The sequence below is a fragment of the Lissotriton vulgaris genome, chromosome 7 (genome assembly GCF_964263255.1).
Source record: "Lissotriton vulgaris chromosome 7, aLisVul1.2, whole genome shotgun sequence".
NCBI lineage: Eukaryota > Metazoa > Chordata > Amphibia > Caudata > Salamandridae > Lissotriton > Lissotriton vulgaris.
The window spans coordinates 889,567,618-889,587,244 of record NC_141695.1 but is presented as its reverse complement, the minus strand read 5'-3'; the positions used below and the strand labels follow the sequence as shown (position 1 = coordinate 889,587,244).

At 47.6% G+C, this 19,627-nt stretch overlaps 1 protein-coding gene across 1 annotated transcript in view; it reads right to left on the bottom strand.

The window, feature by feature from the left end:
- The window catches only part of NDST1 (N-deacetylase and N-sulfotransferase 1), a 475,690-nt gene that overhangs the window by 42,010 nt on the left and 414,053 nt on the right, over nt 1-19,627 (bottom strand). The gene's annotated exons all lie outside the window — the stretch shown is intronic.

Here is a 19,627-nt window from a genome sequence, read left to right as displayed (position 1 = left end):
TTTTGGAATTAGGAAATACAGGGAGTAAACTCCTGTTCCTTGTTCCTCTAACGGAACTACTTGAATAGCATCTTTTAGTAGAAGTGCTAGAACTTCCTGTTGAAGCAGAGTTATTTGTTCTGCAGACATTGGACGCTGCCTGGGTGGTATGTTTGGGGGGGTTGCTGTGAGTTCTAGGCAGTAGCCATGTTGGATAATTTGTCTTACCCTCCTGTCTGTTGTGATGGAGTTCCAGACAGGTAGGAACTGTGAAAGTCTGCCCCCCACAGGAGTGGAATGCTGTAGGGGAGGCAGAGGGAAGTCACTGTTTAGGAGTGGAAGAGGAGCGGTTGTTGTTACTACCTCTACCTCTTCCCTTGTTATTGCCTCTGTATCCTTCTCTAAAATAGCCTTTATTAGAGGAGGTTTGTGTGTGTTTTTTAAAAGATGATGTTGTGTCTGCGCCGGTCTGCTTGGAGCCACCTCTACAAGAGGAGTGGCGAAAAGAACCTCTAGTTTGGGTGGATTGTAATGCCCCCATAGACTTAGCGGTGTCTGTGTCTTTCTTCATCTTTTCTAATGTATTATCTACTTCTGGCCTGAACAATTGGTTCTGATTAAAGGGCTGGTTTAGGACGGTAGTTTGTACTTCTGGCTTAAAACCCGAAATGCGTAACGCCTGAGAATAACACTAGTGTTCACTGCTCTGGATGCTGTGTCAGCTACATCTAGTGCGCATTTAATTGAGGCATTAGATATTAATTTGCCTTCCTTTAAAAGTTATACTAGATCAGCTGGTGCTTGCCTATACTTTTTCTCTATTCTAGGATTTAGCACCCTACACCGTACTGGATCTTTAAAAATCTCTGGAGCATGTTTAATGACTCCCTTGATCATTGGTAATATTTGGGTAGACCTTTGTGACTGTTCGAAAGTGTCTAACAAAAAGTCTTCCTCAATGGCATCAGAGTGCATAGGAACCCCATGGTAAAGTGCAGTTCTGTTTAATAAATGATTAAACCCAATACTATTCTCTGTAGGGGAAGGTTTTGCTGGGAAGTACTGAGGATCAGGGATGTCTGGTGCATTATTTGGTGCAAAATTATATGTATCATCATCCTTGGGATATTCTGTGTTGATATCCTCATCTAAAGGGTATGTATGTGGCTCTGGAACATCACCCCCCCCCACCTAAATCATACTCCGCGTCAGTGTGGTGTGATGATGCTGGAGATTGAATAGGAGAAGTTATAGGTTCCACATATGGAGTAATAGGAGAGGAAGAAGGTGAAGGAGAGGAAGGGTGCATTGGGGAAGTTGCACAGTCCTTTTTGGCAGGAACCACAGGTTTAAGTGGTGTGTCTGCTGGTCTTTTTTTTAGAAGGAATTGCTTCCACATGTCCAGTTTTTGGATTAATATGGACCTTTTTCTGTCTAGGATCTGGTCTAAACAGTTCTTCCTCTTCTATAATCTTCTTTGGTGTCGATTTTTTCGGAGCCGATAGAGGTTGTCTAGTGTTTTTTGCCTTAGAAGGAGTAACTGAGTCTCTTGGCAATGTTTTCGGTACCGAAGGTTGTTTAGTGTTATCTGGGGTCTTTGGTACCGATATTAGAGGTTTTGGCGTGGAGACCGGTTTTGCTGGGCCTGTGGCGTCGGAAACTGGCTTCCCGTCTTTGTTTTTTGAACCGGAAGGTACGGGTGTCGAAGTGTCCTTGTCTTTGGGCTTCGACGTGTGTTTTGTTTTCGGTGCCGACGAGTCCTTCGTTGTAGAAGGATGTTTTGGTGTCAATGGAGGAGGTGTAACTGGCACATGGTGTTTCTGTGGTGCAGAGGCACCAGAAGGCATATTCGCTTTCCTTGGAGCCGGGCCGAAGGCGGGGCGTTAGAATGTAAATTTCGGTTTTCGACTGGGCCCCATGGGCGGAGTGCTGACCGTTGCCTTTTGTTTGGGTAATGTATGTCGTGCAGGGGCAGATGTACTCACGGGTTGTCGAGATGGAATCTAATCGTCCGAATCCTCTGCCCCCAATATTATCTGGAGATCAGGCGAGTCCTCCTCTGCGCCGAGTGGAGCCACGTCCTCAGAGATATCTTCGACTGGATATTCGTCCTCGGAGACGTCTTCTTCGACGATCTCCTCCTCAAAGATGGCCTCCGGTGCTGATCTCCTCATTTCGTGTCGACGGGCCCTCTGATCCCGGATGGTCTTCTTCGATCGGAAGGAGGCACAGGCTGTGCAGGTCGACTAGTCATGTTCTGGCGAGAGACAAAGGTTGCAAACCTCGTGATGGTCGCTATGAGGAAATTTTGCTCGACATACCGGGCATCTCGTGAATGGAGTTCTGTCCATGAGGCGTGGCCGCACGGCGCAGATGGGCCCAACGGCCCGCGTCGACGCACTGGAATGTAGCTGGTGATGTCGAAAGTCTATTCGATGTCCAAAGAAGTTTGTTTGAAGTTTCTCGCTTCGAAAAAAGCAGAAATAGTATTTTCTAGCCGGAGCGGAAAACTTTCGTCCGAACCCAGTGGCGATAAAAAACAATCTGAGGATGGAGTCTATGACCATGCGCAGTATTGTCCAAGGGAGGAGTCACCTATCTCGTGACTACAAAGACTTCTTCCAAGACGACAACAACCTGCAATCATCCGAGCCCAACACCAGGTGGCGATCTATTGCTAAATGTAGGATCTGCAGTTCATATGCCTCGAACATAGTGTTATCGGTTTTGAGGTATTTAGTAGTGGGAGTTGAGGTTCTGAGGGTAGACTTAGGGGCCCCCCAGGGTCAAGGATGCGGCACTCGAGTGCGGAGGTCCAATGTTATCCAAAGGGGGATAGGGGGCCTACGGTTAGTGGCTGCTGCTAGCAGGCCACTTGGCTGTGGGAGCAAAGCTCCTGGACTTTAGATCAGGGGCAAATGGGGAAACAAAGTAGCACCCAAGGTGCACCCTCAGCGGCTCTAGGGCGTCCGGGTGTTGTTTCAACGTCGGATGCCCTGTTTTCAATGGAGAACCTCAGCAATGCAAACGCACTGCAGGCAGGAAGACTAAAGGTCTTCTGGGTGCGACCACCACTTCAAGAGGTAAGTTGGGAAGTTAGGGGTTGGTTAGGCACCATCGGTTTGGGCACACAAGGAAGTGGGGCATCGGGTGCAGGGGTGACTTTTGGGGTCGGATCTTCTTACCAGCTCCTGGTCGCGGCTAGGGGGGCCTTCTGGATTTAGACTGCAGGCGTTGGGTGGAGGCTTGAGGCAGGTCAGGGGTCGCCGGTTCTCGGGGCAGTATTGCCAGGGTGACCTCCCACTCTAGCTCGGGCCGTAGACAGCGGGTGCAGAGTGGGGTGGACTCGTGGTGTCCGGCAGGAGCCAGAGGCTGCAGGTGAACAAATCCGGTGCTCACAGAGACAAAGTCTTTGTGCTTGAAGACAGGGAGGTCCTCCTGGATTTTTGAGGATGCTGGCTGCAGGATGCACCGGGATTTCGCAGGAGCAGGTTTGAGGTGGAGACCTGTAGGTAGGAATGGGGCCAAATCAGTGGGCGTCTTCCTCTTGTTAGCTTTGGCATGGCTGTTCGTTCCTTCTTCTTTTCTTGTTGCAGGTTCTTGTCTGAGGAAGCAAGGCTCACGGGTGCCCCTATATAATTAGATTTAGGGGTGTTACAGCTAGGTAAAAGGCAGGGACAAATGGGTCCCTTCCCTTGGGTGGGTACACCCCCTAGTATGCCACCCTCCAATGAGAGGGGGGCATGAGGCTGTCCCTGGTTGGCTGAGCACCCCCATCTTCAAGATGGCAAGGACTGAGTTGTGCCTTACCACACTTCCCCCACCTGAGGGGTGGAATTGGCAGAGGTGGGCACACCTCTCTTCCTCACTTGTTTTTCCCCCCGGTTCTCCCGCCCAAAGTGGGGGTCAGAACCAGTGGGGACCCGTTGCTGAAAGAAGCAAGTTGCCTTGGGAAGCTCACAAAGGCGGCAAGGCTTTGAAGCTTCTCCTTCGTGAACCCTGCTGCCCATCCTGGGGAGAAGGCTTGGCACCTCGTCCCAGGATGTGCATTGGTTCAGGCCCCAGAGAGCAGCAGGGTCTCGACCCAGGGGTCCAGAAACATGTCTGGTGGTGGCAGCTGAAAGCAGCCACTCAGCCTGGACACTAGTGGTAGGTTAGTTATCAGGGGGCATCTCTAAAATGCCCTCTGTGTGCATTTTGCATTAAATCCCACACTGGCATCAGTGTGGGTTTAATGGGCTGAGAAGTTGGATACCAAACTTCTCAGTTTTCAGTGAAGCCATTATGGTGCTGTGGAGTTCGTAATGACAAACTCCCAGCACCATATACTCTTAATGGCAGCACTGCGCTTACAATGTCTAAGAATTGACTTAGACACTGTAGGGGTACAGGGTGCATGCACCTGGACCCTCACCACTGGTATAGAGCACCCAGCAATAAGGGTGACTGACCTATGACAGGTCAGTGGGTTGTAGGCACGGCACACAGATGTGTACCATGCCAACTCTAAACTTTGTTCTGCACCAAAACACGCAGCCTGCAAAGACAGTGTGTGAGTGTAGTGGTACAGGACCTCTAAGGGTGGCACAAGCTTCAGCCCATAGAGGCCTTCTCTAGTCACAGTGCCCTGGGTACCTGTGGTACCATTTACCAGGGGCTGACCTGTGGCCAGAGATAACAATTGGGTTTAGGCTTCAATGCGGTTTTAGGGAAATAACATAGGCCCTGGGTACCTGATTAGCAGGAGCCCAGGGCACACTCAGTCAAAGTACATCAGCAATAGCAAAAAGTGGGGGCAACCATGCAGAAAGAAGGCACTTTCTCAAAGATGCATGGGCAGCCTGGCATGGGGGACAATTATGATGCATGATGGCATCATTCCTAACAGTTGCATATAAACTCGAGCTAGAATCCAATGATTGGGTTGAAACTGCGCTGGGGAATGCAAGAGCCTTTTGAGTATCTATTGTGACTCCAAGGTTGTCCTGAGCATTGGCTGGTTGGAGATGTGATTCATTAAATTGATTGTGAATCCTAGTTGATGTAGTAACTGAATCTTTCTGAACGTGTGCTGAAGACATTGCTGGTGAGTGCTGGCTTTGATGGGCCAGTCGTCCAAGTATGGGAAGACCTGAATGCTTGGTCTTCTTAGGTGAGCAGCTACAACCGCCAGACATTTTGTGAAGAGTCTGGGTGCTGTGGTGAATCCGAATGTAAGTACCTTGAACTGGAAGTGTTGACCCGCTACCACAAACCTGAGGAATTTACGATGAGCAGGGTGGCTTGGAATATGAAAATAGGAGTCTTTTAAATCTAGAGTAGACAGAAAGTCACCTTTCTTCAGCAGAGGAAATACTTGTTGAAGTGTTACCAAGTGGAAATGATCTGACAATGAAAAGATTGAATTCTCTGAGATCTAATATTGATCTGAGAGAACCATCTTTTTTGGGTATTAGGAAGTAAAAAGAGCATACACCCGTCCCCTGATATTGAGGTGGTATAGGTTCTATAGCTCCTTTTAGAAGTAGAGACTGGACCTCTTGTTTGAGGAGGTGTAGGTGATCTGGTGAAAGTCTGTGTGACGTTGATGGAATGTATGGAGGAGTGTTGAATTCCAGGCAGTACCCAGAACTGATAATTTGTAGTACCCAATTGTCTGCTATTGACTACCATCTCAGCCTTTGAAGCAATCTGTAAGCAGGCTGCTCTTGATTTAACTGTTACCGCTAGACCTATACGTAAACAAGGGAAAAGATGGTTTGACTGGAAATGCTCTAGGGCGCATCGAAATCTAATGAAATGATTGAAAGTTTCACCGAGGGATAAAGTCCTTATAGCTAGATATAGAAAGGAATACAAATTAAGTGTACAATTGCTTAAAAAAGAAATCAAATCAGATGCATGGGATAGTTTGATGTCGAATTAAGTTTTAAAAGATAGCTTCAAGTTTTGGGCTGTTGTTAATAGTCCACTGTTAACAGGTGAGGAGAATGATAAGCTTGAAACTAACATCCCAGAGGAAGATTGGGTGAAACACTTTGAAATCATATATGCGAGCAATGAGGTGTTCGACCCTTTTATAGCACCTGTTGGCATTTCACCTGAATCTTATTTAGTGTTTATAGAGGCGGATGTGGAAAGAGCAATAAACGATTCCGCAATTAACAAGGCTCCAGGACCAGACGGTGTCCCTGCCGACCTCTACAAGGGAAATGTCAAACTTTGGACTAAAATTGACGAATGTTTTTAATTCTACTGTTTCTTGTGGGTTTCCTGCCTCATGGTCCCACTTTACTATCATTCCAGTCTTCAAAAAAGGACAGCGAGGGGACCCGAGAAGTTAGACCTATTTCCCTTATAGATTCTTCTGTCAATATCCTGGGAAAAGTCATTTTAACAAAGGTGTCTGAGTGGGTCACAGAAAATAGGATTCAATCAGAATCCCAATATGGATTTAGACCGTGTAGAAGCACTGTGGACCAGTGCCTTAACCTATATTTACTAATAAATAATGCAAATGCTACTTACCAGTATGCATCTGTTCTTGGCATGTAGGGCTGCTGACATTCATATCTGTGCATAGATCGCCGCCTAGTGTTGGGTCCGGATGATTGCACATTGTTGTCCTGGAAGAGTCTTCGAAGTATCACGAGATAGGTGGCTCCTCCCCTGGACTACAGTGCGCATGGGCATCGACTCCATCCCCAGATTGTTTTTTAGCCATTGTAGCCGAGATGGAGTGAACTATGTGAGTGATGACCATGCTATGAGCATATATATGAATACTGCAGCTGCTACAGGCGCCGGGGAGGAGGGCGGGCGATATGAATGTCAGCAGCCCTACATGCCAAGAACAGATGCATACTGGTAAGTAGCATGTGCAGTTCGAGGCATGTGGGCTGCTGAATTCATATCTGTGCATAGAATACATAGCAGTCCCTCCATTATCGGCGGCCGCCCGTGCCAGCTGCAGCAGTTTGGAAAAGTGTCTTGAGAACAGCCTGACCTACAGCTGCCTGCTGTTTAGAGTGCACGTCTACACAGTAATGTTTAGTAAATGTATGTGTGGTAGACCATGTGGCTGCTCTACATATATCCTCTAAGGGAATGTTCCCAAGGAAGGCCATAGAGGCCCCCAACTTTCTGGTGGAGTGGGCTCTTGGTGGAATTGTAAGAGTGCGTTTAGCTTTTGCGTAACAGATCTGAATACATTTCACGATCCACCTAGCAATACCAGCCTTGGAAATAGCGTTACCTTTGTGGTGTGATGCAAAGGCAACGAAAAGTTGCTTAGTCTTTCTAAAATCCTTGGTCCTGTCAATGTAATACATTAGGGCCCTTTTAACGTCAAGGGTGTGGAGCATCCGCTCCGCCAGCGACTCAGGATTTTGAAAAAACACCGGCAACTCGATTGGTTTATGTGGAACTGAGACACAACCTTGGGTAGAAATTTAGGGTTAGTGCGGTGCACTACCCTGTTAGCATGAACTTGGAAAAAAGGCTCTTGGATGGTGAGGGCCTGCAACTCACTAACCCTCCGTAGCGATGTAATTGCTACTAAGAAAGCCACTTTCCAAGTCAGGAACTGAAGCTCGCAAGAGTGTAGTGGCTCAAAAGGAGGACCCATCAGCCTTGTAAGAACCATATTGAGGTTCCATTCTGGAGCTGGTGGTGTCTGTGGTGGAATGACCCTTTTGAGTCCTTCCAGAAAAGCTTTGATAGCAGGCACTTTGAAAAGTGAAAGGTGTTGTCTATTCTGGAGGTATGCGGCCATCGCAGACAGGTGAATGCGGATGGAAGTATACGCCAAATTGCACTGGTACAGATGGAAGAGGTAATAGATGATGTTCTGAATGGAAGCATCCAGCGGGTTAATGTCGTGGTTCGCACAATAAATGACAAACCGCTTCCATTTAGCCGCATAACATGCTCTAGTAGTGGGCTTTCTTGCCTCCCGAATGATGTCCATGCAATCTGGGGGAAGATTGAGGTAGCCAAACTCTAGGACTTCAGGAGCCAGATCGCCAGGTTGAGCTGTTGCGGATCTGGGTGCTGAATGTCGCCATGGCTCTGCGTCAGAAGGCTGGGTGTGAGATGAAGCCTTTGATGCGGTACCACGGAAAGTTCCAGAAACGTGGTGTACCATGGTTGGCGAGCCCACGTTGGAGCAACCAGGATGAGAGTCATCGAGTGCTGCCTGAGCTTGCGCGCCACCAGCGGTATCAGAGGTGCTGGGGGAAAAGCGTACGCAAATCTGCCTGACCAGTTCATCCATATCGCATTGCCCTGCGATTGCGGGTGTGGGAACTGGCGGCGAAGCTTTGGCATTTTGCGTTCTCCCTTGTGGCGAACAGGTCTATCTCTGGATGACCCCACCTTTGGAAGTACGGTGGGAGTACTGATGGATGTATCTCCCACTCGTGCATTTGGTGGCTGTGCCTGCTGAGCAGGTCCGCCATCTGATTGTCTTTGCCTGGGAGATGTTCTGCCATCAGGAAAATGTTCCTTTTAATGGCCCACTTCCACATGCTCTGAGCCAGATGAGACAGCTGCGGAGAGTGTGTGCCCCCCTGTTTCTGAATGTAGTACATGGCCGTCATGTTGTCCGTCCGGATCAACACGACCTTGTTGCACAGATGTACTTTGAATGCCTTTAAGGCCATGAAGATTGCCATCAGTTCCAGTACATTGATGTGCATCTTCCTTTGCTGTAGTGTCCATAGTCCCTGCACTGTGTAGTGGAGTACATGCGCTCCCCATCCCTGGAGAGAAGCGTCCGTCGTCAGGATAATCTGTGGCACAGGCTCCTGGAACGGTCGGCCCTTGCAAAGGTTTTGTGGATTCCACCAATGCAGAGTTGTATGCCCGACCGCTCACCAACACTAGGTCCGTTAGTTGCCCGTGAGCCTGAGTCCATTGACGTGCTAGGCACTCCTGAAGCGGACGCATATGTAATCTCGCGTGCGGGACAATGGAGATGCAGGAGGCCATCATGCCTATCAACTGCATGAACACTTTCGCTGGAAGCGAGTGCTGAGGTCTGAATCTTTGGATCAGCTGAATACTGGCGACTCTCACTGAATTTGGCTGCGCAGTGGCCGCCAGAGTGTTTATCGTCGCACCCAGATACTGCCGTATGTGGGCGGGCTGGAGATGAGATTTCGGGTAATTCAGTGAGAACCCCAGATTGTGCAGGAGGTGAATGGTGTGGGACACGTGGTTGGCGCACTGCTGTTCCGACTTTGCCTGAATGAGCCAGTCGTCCAGATAGGGGTAGACGTGGATGTTTTGACGTCTTAGATGCGCCGCCACCGTCGCCAGGCACTTCGTAAAGACCCTGGGCGCTGTGGTGACCCCAAAAGGCAGAACCTTGAACTGGTAGTGCTGGTTTTGAATGGTGAACCTTAGATACTTCCTGTGTGAAGGATGCAGGGGAATGTGAAAGTATGCATCCTTGAGATCCAGAGTAGCTAGGAAGTCCCCTTGCCGAAGCAGCGGGAGAACCTGCTGCAACGTGAGCATATGGAAATGTTCTGACAGAATGTACCAGTTGAGGGGCCTGAGGTTCAGGATGGGCCTGACGGATCGGTCCTTTTTGGGAATGAGAAAGTACAGAGAGTAAACCCCTGTTCCCCTTTCTTGCAGTGGAACGAGCTCTATTGCCCCTTTTTGCAGCATGACTTGGACTTCCTGCTGCAACAAGTGCAAGTGCTCGCCGGACATAGGACGGTTTCTTGGAGGTATGTTTAGTGGAGTGGAAGTGAGTTCCAGACAATAACCGTATTGGATAAGAGATTTGACCCACCTGTCCGTGGTGATGGACTTCCACGCGGGCAGGAACTGCTGGAGTCTCCCCCCGACTGGTGTTGTGTGGTCGGGGGGCAGTGACAAGGCGTCACTGTTTGTTGGCGGTGGAGGACCTGGAGCTGTTATTTCCACGTCCTCTGCCTTTGACGTTGTTGCCCCGGTAACCACCTCTACCCTTGTTGGTGTATGAGGATTGGGTGTTGCTTTTATAGTATTGCGTGGATTGTGACGCTTGACCCCTTGAGGTGCCTCTGTTATTGGAGCGGCGAAAGGAACCACCCCGAAACTGCTGGGACTGTAGGGCACCCATAGATTTAGCAGTGTCAGTGTCTTTTTTCATTTTTTCAAGGGTGGCATCCACTTCTGGCCCAAACAGGTGGTCTGGATTAACTGTTTGGTTTAAGATGGTAGTCTGAATGTCTGGTTTAAAGCCTGATACTCTAAGCCATGCATGTCTACGCAGTAGCACGCTAGTGTTGATAGCTCTCGAGGCGGTATTAGCCACGTCCAGAGCACACTTAATTGAAGCATTGGTGATAAGCTTCCCCTTCTGAATCAACATTTCAGCTCCCTCCTTGTACTGATCAGGTAAGTGCTGTAGAAGGGTTTCTAGGGTGTCATAGTGTGCCCTTTCGTAGCGTGCAAGTAGCGCCTGCGTGTTGGAAATGCGCCACATATTAGCTGCCTGCGCAGCAATACGTTTCCCTGAAGCTTCAAAGACCTTCGATTCTTTGTCTGGGGGAGGAGCATTACCCGTGGTCTGCGAGTTGGCCCGCTTACGTGCGTTGGAGACAACCAAAGAGTCCAGTGGCAACTGTCCCTTGATGTACGTTGGATCAGTGGGCGCTGCCTTGTATTTTTTGTCAATACGAGGATTGATGACTCTTGCCCGGGTGGGCTCCCTGAAAACCTCTGGCGCATGCTTTAGCACTCTTTTGAGCATTGGCAATGTCTTGACAGTCTTTTCAGCCACTGAGAAAGTGTCAAAAAGAAAATCGACATCCACTGGGTCAGCATGGAGGTCGACATCATGATTGGCTGCAGCTCTTTCAATTAGAGCGTTGAAGGCTGCAGAGTCCTCTGTTGGGGAAGTTTTTGCAGCAAAAAGCTGCGGCTCGTGTCCTGACTGAGGCTCCTCAGGGTCGCCCCCAGCAGACCATGGCTCATTGACATCCTCTGGGTCCGAGTACGCTGGATAAGTATACTCCTCCTCCTCGTCCCAGTCACCCTCCCCAGCGTTAGAGTGAGTGGGTGAGAGCTCCAGACCTTGTGGAGATGCAGGCTCCTTAGGGGCAGATGCACCCGCAGAGTCCAAATTCTTTTTAAGGGGAATGTGGAAATGCGCCAACACAGGCTCCGGGGTGATCTTCCTTTTAAGGAGAGAGAGCTTGCCTGTGTTGGCGTCGATGACAACCTCTCGACGCTCCTCGTCCGCTAGTGGCTGGTGCCGTGGCTTCGGCACTACCAAGGATGCTTTCGGCGTAGAAACCAGCTTTAAGGGCACCCCGGCCCCATGTTTCGGAGCGAAAGCCTTCGGCGCCGTTTTTGGCGGCAGCGTGAAGTGAATCGGCGTCTGCGCCTTCGCCGGTTTCTGTGGAGGCTTAGGCGGCACAGTGTCCTTCGGCTCGAGCGCCACGGCCTCCTCCCGAATACGCTGAATGGACTCCGTGACCTTCTTGGTGAGTGAGGGGGAGGGCCGGACCGGCTCGAGCGAGTCCTCCGAGTCCGGATTCGGGTCGGCGACCAAAGCCGCAGTCTTCGGAGCCGACACAGCACCTCCCTTCGCTTTGTCGACTGGGATCGGTGCAGCCAGAGACTTGGGGTCGTCCTGACGCTTCTTCGAGGCCTTCTTATGGTCATCGACCTTCTTGGCGTCGACGCGACTCTTCAGAGCGTCGACCAGCTTCGGCGCCGACGCAGCCGCGTCGGGCGTTTTCGCCTTCGGCTTCGACACGGGGGTCTTCGGATCGGCCATTTTGGCGTGACTTTTGAGCTCGGCGGCCATCTTGGATTTCTTCGGCGCCGAGGCCTCTGGAGCCTTCGATCCAACCAGTGCGACTTGCACTTTCGGTTTCGATACAGATGGTGTTGACCCCGATGGCTTCACTTTCGGTTTCTGTACCGGGAGTGGCGCATCACCAATGTCCGTGGCCGGGCCCGGAGGCGGGGCCGTGGGCGATCCCTCGACCTGGGCCTTATGATGGGGTTTGGCCCCGGAGTCAGTATGAGGATGCTCCTCTTCCGAGCTATCCTCTACGGTGGCAATGGCCCCGTCGTCGTCCCCTACCTCCTCGACGACTTCCTCGAACTCTTCGTCTCCCGCGTCGTAGTCTTCCTCGCCCTCCGACGCCGGGTTAGAGTCCGAAACATTCAGGATGGTGTCGTCGTCAACATCTTCTTCAAAGATGTTTGCTGGTGGGGGTGCCGATCTCTGGGCCTGCAGTCTTGCGGCCCGACGTAGCTTGAGAGTCTTCTTCGACCGGAACTTGGAGCAGGCCATACACTTGGCCTCGTCGTGGTCCGGCGACAAGCACTTGTTGCACACTGGGTGCACGTCGATGTGCGGGTACTTTGAGGCACACACTGGGCACCTCTTAAATGGACTTCGTTCCATGTTGAAGTAGTCTGGAGCGTCGTGTAGGCCCGTCCACGCCGACAGCACGCGGAAGGGCAGCAGGTGATCGGAGCCGATGAATAAACCAACCCGAACGACAAACAATACCGACGCGAGTCCTAAAGACCTTTTGGTCTCAAGTAAAGAAAGTTAAACAACTATCGATTCCGACAGAGGGAACCGAAACACATCCGAACCCAATGGCGGAAAAAAACAATCTGGGGATGGAGTCGATGCCCATGCGCACTGTAGTCCAGGGGAGGAGCCACCTATCTCGTGATACTTCGAAGACTCTTCCAGGACAACAATGTGCAATCATCCGGACCCAACACTAGGCGGCGATCTATGCACAGATATGAATTCAGCAGCCCACATGCCTCGAACATATATACCGTAGCCACCAAGGGGTCTATCTATCTAGGTTTCATGGACCTATCCACAGCTTTCGATCTGGTTAACAGATCGAAGCTGTGGCCCATTTTATTGGATCTAGGGATTGACCCCAGCCTGGTATTTTTTATGGCTGATCTCCAGCGGGATCTATTTGCGTCCGTTAGGATGACACAGGAAAGCATTTGCACAAGGCACCTTAAATCAGGGAGAGGGGTAAGAAAAGGGTTTATCCTGGCCCCTCTACTCTTCACATTGTACATTAATGCCATAGAGAAATCCCTGGAAACTGCTACTTTGGATGTTCCGAGTATAGGGAGCAGCACCATCCCGGTTCTCCTATACGCGGACGACGCTGTCCTATTAGCGCGTTCCCAGATAGCTTTACAGATGCTATTGCACGCCTTTGGGGAATTCATGACCTCATTGGATTTGGTAGTTAATACTACCAAATCACATGTAATGTCTATGGGGCCACGTAAGAACAAAGTGAAACTTTTTATTGCAAAGGGGTTGAAATTCAAAGAGTGAAGGCCTTCACGTACCTAGGGGTTTTGTTTGAGGACAGCTGTACATGAACGCCCCAGCGCTTAGCAAAAAGGAATGCCCTAGTGCGAGCGGGATCAGCCCTCTTAAGTTTCGCACAGTGTTTAGGGGGAAGGCCATGTGAGGCAATGCTTGCAATCTATAAGGCAAAATGCCTTGCATTAACATTGTACTCTGCTGGAATCTGGAGATTTAAACCCGTGGAAGATGTGCAAAGGGCCGAAAATAAATTTTTGCGTTCCCTCTTATCTATCCCTCAATCCTCTCCAACATTTGCAGTGCACCAGGAGTTGGGAATGGGGTTTGTTTGTGATTTGATTAGCATCGCTCCCCTTATTTGTTGGTTAAAAACTTGGCTTAATCCTGAGTTAACGTTAAATCGCCCTATTTTAAAAGACTATTAATTTGGATGGGGGAAATGAAATACAGGCTTTTTTACGTTAAGGCAATGTTTAAAAAGCTTGGGCGACCAGAAATTTTTGAAACCCCTGAAGGTATTGTTAAAGGAGATATAAAGTGGGTCAAAAAGCATTTTTTGTCCCTAAGGTCTCAAGAACAAGAGGCTGAGGAACTTCAAAAGCCCACGTGAGGGCCCATTTCCCATTAGTTACCTCACCGTCTATTGAACCTTATTTAAAGGTAGTAACAAGACCATACCACTGTTGGCTGTTAACTAGATTTCGGTTCAATCAGATACACTTTTTACTGGGAACATTTCAGGGATGGACTATACCCGAAAAGGCAGCATTCTGTGATTGTGATAACTGCTCATTTCAGGATACTATGCACTTTATGTTCTTTTGCAAACATTACTCAGATAATAGGAAAAAGTTTATAATCCCACTTTTAAGAGGCTTGGGGTTCTTACAAGTTAAACCTGCCTTAATGTACTTGCAAATATTGGACAATACATGGAATACTTTTAATATTGCTAGTTATCTTGTAGCAGCTGTAAGATCTAAGAAATTAAGAGGCCCGGGTATAGTTGAACCATGAATTCTACCGTTTTTCCTGTATCTGTATTTTTTAAGAGATTTGTAAGTGACCTTTATAAGGATTTTCCCATGATTTTAATTCTGTCTATTGTTTTAATAAATGTATTTATGGAGTGTGATTTATGTGTACTATTATGATTTTCATTAATCGAATAAAGTGGTATTGACTGGACTTGACTTGACTGCCATATTGGTACGAAATATGACAGTCTTCCCCAACAGGTGTTAGGTGGTCGGGGGGAAGTGGAGGCAAGTCACTGCTTTGTATTGGAGGGGGAGGTGCATGTGTTTGAACCCCTGCCTTTGTTCCCATAAGTTTGGTTTACTTATCTGGGGGTGGAGCATCTCCTGTTGTCTGGGAGTTGGCCCTTTTCCTTGTATTGGACACAACCAGGGAGTTTAATGGCAACTGACCTTTAATATATACTGGATCCGATGGTGCTGGCTTGTATTTTTTGTCTACTCTGGGGCTAAGAATAAGAGATCTGGCCGGGTTGTTAAAAATGTTATCTACATGCCTGATCAGTCCTTTGAGCATAGGTCGTGTATGTGAGGACCTCTGTGTGGTACTGTGGGTTTCAAAGAGGAAGGAAAATGCTACTTACCAGTATGCATCAGTTCTTGGTATGCAGAGCTGCAGAATCCTACATTTAGCAATAGATCGGCACCTGGTGTTGGGCTCAGATGATTGCAGGTTGTTGTCTTCTTGGAAGAAGTCTTTTGTAGTCACAAGATAGGTGACTGCTCCCTTGGACAATACTGCGCATGGTCATCGACTCAATCTTCAGATTGTTTTTGACCATGATGGGAAATGATGGAGTTAGTAGAAGTAAAGATAAATAGGATGTCCATGCGTGTGCACCTAAGTAAGATAAGTACTGAAACGGATACAAGTCCCGGGGAGGCGGGAGGGCATGTAGGATTCTGCAGCTCTACATGCCAAGAACAGATGCGTACTGGTAAGTAGCATTTTCCGTTTGAGGCATATGAGCTGCAGATCCTACATTTAGCAACAATGGTGCAGCAGTGTATCCCCTAGCGGTGGTCGCTTGTATCCGTTGAAGCATACTGAAAAAGTGTTTTAAGGACAGCTTGGCCTACTGCAGCTTGCTGCTTGGCTTGCACATCAACACAATAGTGTTTAGTGAAGGTGTGTGTTGTAAACCATGTTGCTGCCTTGCATATATCCTCTAATGGTATGTTTCCTAAGAAAGCCATAGAGGCTCCTAGTTTGAGAGTGGAGTGTGCTCTAGGAGGAACTGTTAGTGTACGTTTAGCCTTGTGATAGCAGATTTGAATACATCTAACAATCCATCTAGCAATACCTCCTTTAGAGATAGGATTGCCTTTGTGTGGGGGAGAGAAGGATACATATAGTTGTTTTGTTTTCCTGAATGATTTAGTTCTGTCCGTGTAATATAGAAGAGCTCTTCTAACGTCTAGGGTGTGCAAAGCTCTTTCTGCAACAGAGTCCGGTTTTTCAAAAAACACTGGTAACTCTACTGATTGATTTAGGTGAAAAGGCGTAATCACTTTTGGTAGGAATTTTGGATTAGGTCTAAGGACCACTTTGTTAGGATGTATTTGAAAAAATGGTTCTTCTATTGTAAATGCTTGGATTTCACTAACTCTTCTTAGAGAGGTAATGGCAACAAGGAAAGCAGTTTTCCATGTTAGAAATTGTAGTTCACATTTATGTAACGGTTCAAAAGGGGGTCCCATGAGTCTTGTAAGGACTACATTTAGGTTCCATACTGGAGCAGGTGGTAACCTGGGTGGGATTATTCTTTTTAATCCTTCCATAAATGCTTTTATTGCAGGTACTCTAAATAGAGATCGATAGATGTCTATTTTGAAAATATGCTGCAATAGCTGCTAAATGCAGGCGTATGGAAGAGTAAGGCAAATTGGACCTTTCTAAATGTAGAAGGTAGCAAATTATATTTTGGATGGCAACGTCCAAAGTATTAATGTGATTGTTGTTACAGTATATTGTAAATGATTCCACTTACCAGCATAGCATGCTCTGGTAGTGAGTCTTCTAGCTTCTTTAATTATATCCATACAGTCTGGTGGTAGGTTTAAGTAACCAAACTCTAGGACTTCAGGCGCCAGATTGCCAAATTCAGTTGGCTCGGTTCTGGGTGTCTTATTTCTCCATGGTTCTGTGTTAACAGGGATGGCGTGAGCTGTAATTTCTTATGTGGAACTATTGAGAGATCTAGTAGCGTGGTGAACCACGGTTGACGTGCCCATGTAGGGGCCACTAGTATCAGTTTGAGGGATTGTTGTTTGAGCTTGCGTACTACTAGTGGAATGAGTGGAAGAGGCGGAAAAGCGTACGCAAATCTGCCTGACCAATTCATCTATATTGCATTCCCCTCCGACCGTGGGTGTGGAAACCTGGCGGCGAAGGTTGGGCATTTTGAGTTCTCGTGGGTGGCAAACAGGTCTATTTGTGGATGCCCCCACATTTGAAAGAATGGTTGAAGTACTTGTGGGTGCAACTCCCATTCGTGAATCTGTTGAGATTGCAGACTTAACAGGTCTGCTATCTGGTTGTGAATCCCTGGAAGGTGTTCTACTGTTAGATGTATGTTTTGAGGAATGGCCCATCTCCAAATGTTCTGTGCAAGTTGGGACAGTTGCAGAGAGTGTCCCCCCCCCCCTGTTTTTGTATGTAGTACATGACTGTCATATTGTCCGTTCGGACTAAGACAGCTTTGGTCTGGATTTGTACTTGAAAAGTTTTGAGTGCCAGGAAAATTGCTAGCAGCTCTAGGTGGTTGATGTGGAACTGTTTCTGTTGATTGTTCCACTGACCTTGTGTGGTATAATGCAGTAGATGGGCTCCCCATCCTGTGAGGGATGAGTCTGTTGTGAGCACTACTTGTGGAGCAGGTTCTAGGAACGGCCGTCCCTTTGTCAAATTTTTGGTGTTCCACCATTGTAGAGAGAGAGATATGTACGGCTGTCCACCAACACCAGGTCTGTAAGCTGACCTTGAGCCCGATTCCACTGTTGTGCTAGACATTCCTGTAGTGGACGCATTTGCAGTCTTGCGTGGGGAACTATGAAGATGCAAGACGCCATCATCCCTATTAATTTCATGAACACTCTGGCTTGTAGAGAGTGCTGGCATTGAAAAAGGGAGACTAAGTTCTGAATACTTTGAATCATGGCTTGACTGGGATAGGCTTGAGCTACTGATGTGTTTATAGTAGCTCCTAGATATTGAAAAACGTGCGAAGGCTCTAGGTGCGACTTTGTGTAGTTTATCGTAAACCCTAAGTTGTGCATTGTTTGAATTGTTTGCTTTGTGTGTTGTGCACACTGGTTGCACGATCTTGCCTTTATGAGCCAGTCGTCTAGGTAGGGGAAGACCTGTATTTGTTGTCTTCTGAGATGTGCTGCCACTACTGCTAAGCACTTTGTAAACACTTGTGGTGCTGTTGTAACCCCGATTGGAAGGACTTTGAACTGATAGTATTGTCCTTGTATGACAAACCTTAAATACTTCCTGTGTGCAGGATGCATTGGAATGTGAAAATAGGCGTCCTTTAGGTCTAGTGTGGACAGAAAATCTCCCTGTTGTAGTAATGGGAGTACCTGTTGTAAAGTGATAATGTGAAAATGATCTAATTGAATGTAGTGATTGAGTGGCTTGAGGTCGAGAATTGGTCTTAAAGTCCCGTCTTTCTTTGGAATTAGGAAGTACAGGGAGTAGACTCCTTTTCCTTGTTCTTGTAATAGAACTACTTGAATAGCATCTTTTTCTAGGAGTGCTAGAACTTCCTGTTGAAGCAGAGTTATGTGTTCTGCAGACATTGGACGCTGCCTGGGTGGTATGTTTGGGGGGGGTAGCTGTGAGTTCTAGGATGTAGCCATGTTGGATAATTTGTCTTACCCACCTGTCTGTTGTGATGGAGTTCCAGACAGGTAGGAACTGTAAGAGTCTGCCCCCCACAGGAGTGGAGTGCTGTAGGGGAGGCAGAGGGAAGTCATTGTTTAGGAGCGGAAGAGGAGCGGTTGGTGTTACTACCTCTACCTTTGTTGTTATTGCCTCTGTATCCTCCTCTAAAAAATCCTCTATTAGAGGAGGTCTGCGTGTGTTTTAAAAGATGATGTTGTGGCTGCGCCGGTTTGCTTGGAGCCTCCTCTATAAGAGGAGCGGCGAAAGGAACCTCTAGCTTGGGTGTATTGTAACGCCCCCATAGACTTGGCGGTATCTGTGTCCTTCATCTTTTCTAATGTGTTATCTACCTCCGGCCGAACAATTGGTTTTAATTAAAGGGCTGGTTTAGAATGGTAGTTTGTACCTCTGGTTTAAAACCTGAGATGCGTAACTACGCGTGACGCCTGAGAATAACACTAGTGTTTACTGCTCTGGATGTTGTGTCAGCTACATCTAGTGCACATTTAATTGAGGCATCGGAAATTAATTTGCCTTCTTGTAAAAGCTCCGCTGCTAGATCTTTGTGTTGATCTGGTAGGTGTTCCATTAACTTTTCTAGTTGATCGTAAAGGGCCCTGTTGAAGCGTGAGAGTAAAGCCTGTGTGTTTGCTATGCGCCATATGTTTGTTGCTTGTGCAGCAATTCGTTTCTCTGACGCATCAATGATCTTTGACTGTTTGTCAGGCGGGGGTGTGTCTCCAGAAGTTTGAGAATTGGCCCTTTTGCGCGCATTAGACACTACCAAGGAGTCTAGTGGCAGATTACCATTAATGTATACTGGATCAGCTGGTGCTGGCCTATACATTTTCACAATTCTAGGATTTAACACCATACACCTTACTGGATCTTTAAAAATCTCTGGAGCATGTTTTGTGACTCCCTTAATCATTGGTAGTATTTGAGTAGACCTTTGTGACTGTTCGAAAGTGTCTAACAAGAAGTCCTCCTCAATGTCATCAGAGTGCATGGGAACCCTATGGTAAAGTGCAGCTCTGTTTAACAAATGATTAAAACCAATACTATTCTCTGTAGGGGAAGGTTTTGCTGGGAAGTACTGAGGATTTATTTATTTACTTTATTTTCTTTACTATATGTATGTATTGTTTTATTTGTAACAATCCATGTTTGACTGCGGCACCTTTGTAATACGATTGTAATTCTACTGATACCTTCTTGCCGTTATCATTTTGTTATTGCTTAATAAAAATGATTTGAACATAAAAAAAAAAAAAAAAAAACCAACACTGTCCTCTGTAGGGGAAGGTTTTGTTGGGTAGTACTGAGGATCAGGGATGTCTGGTGCATCATTTGATGAAAAATTTTATGCATCCTCATCATCCT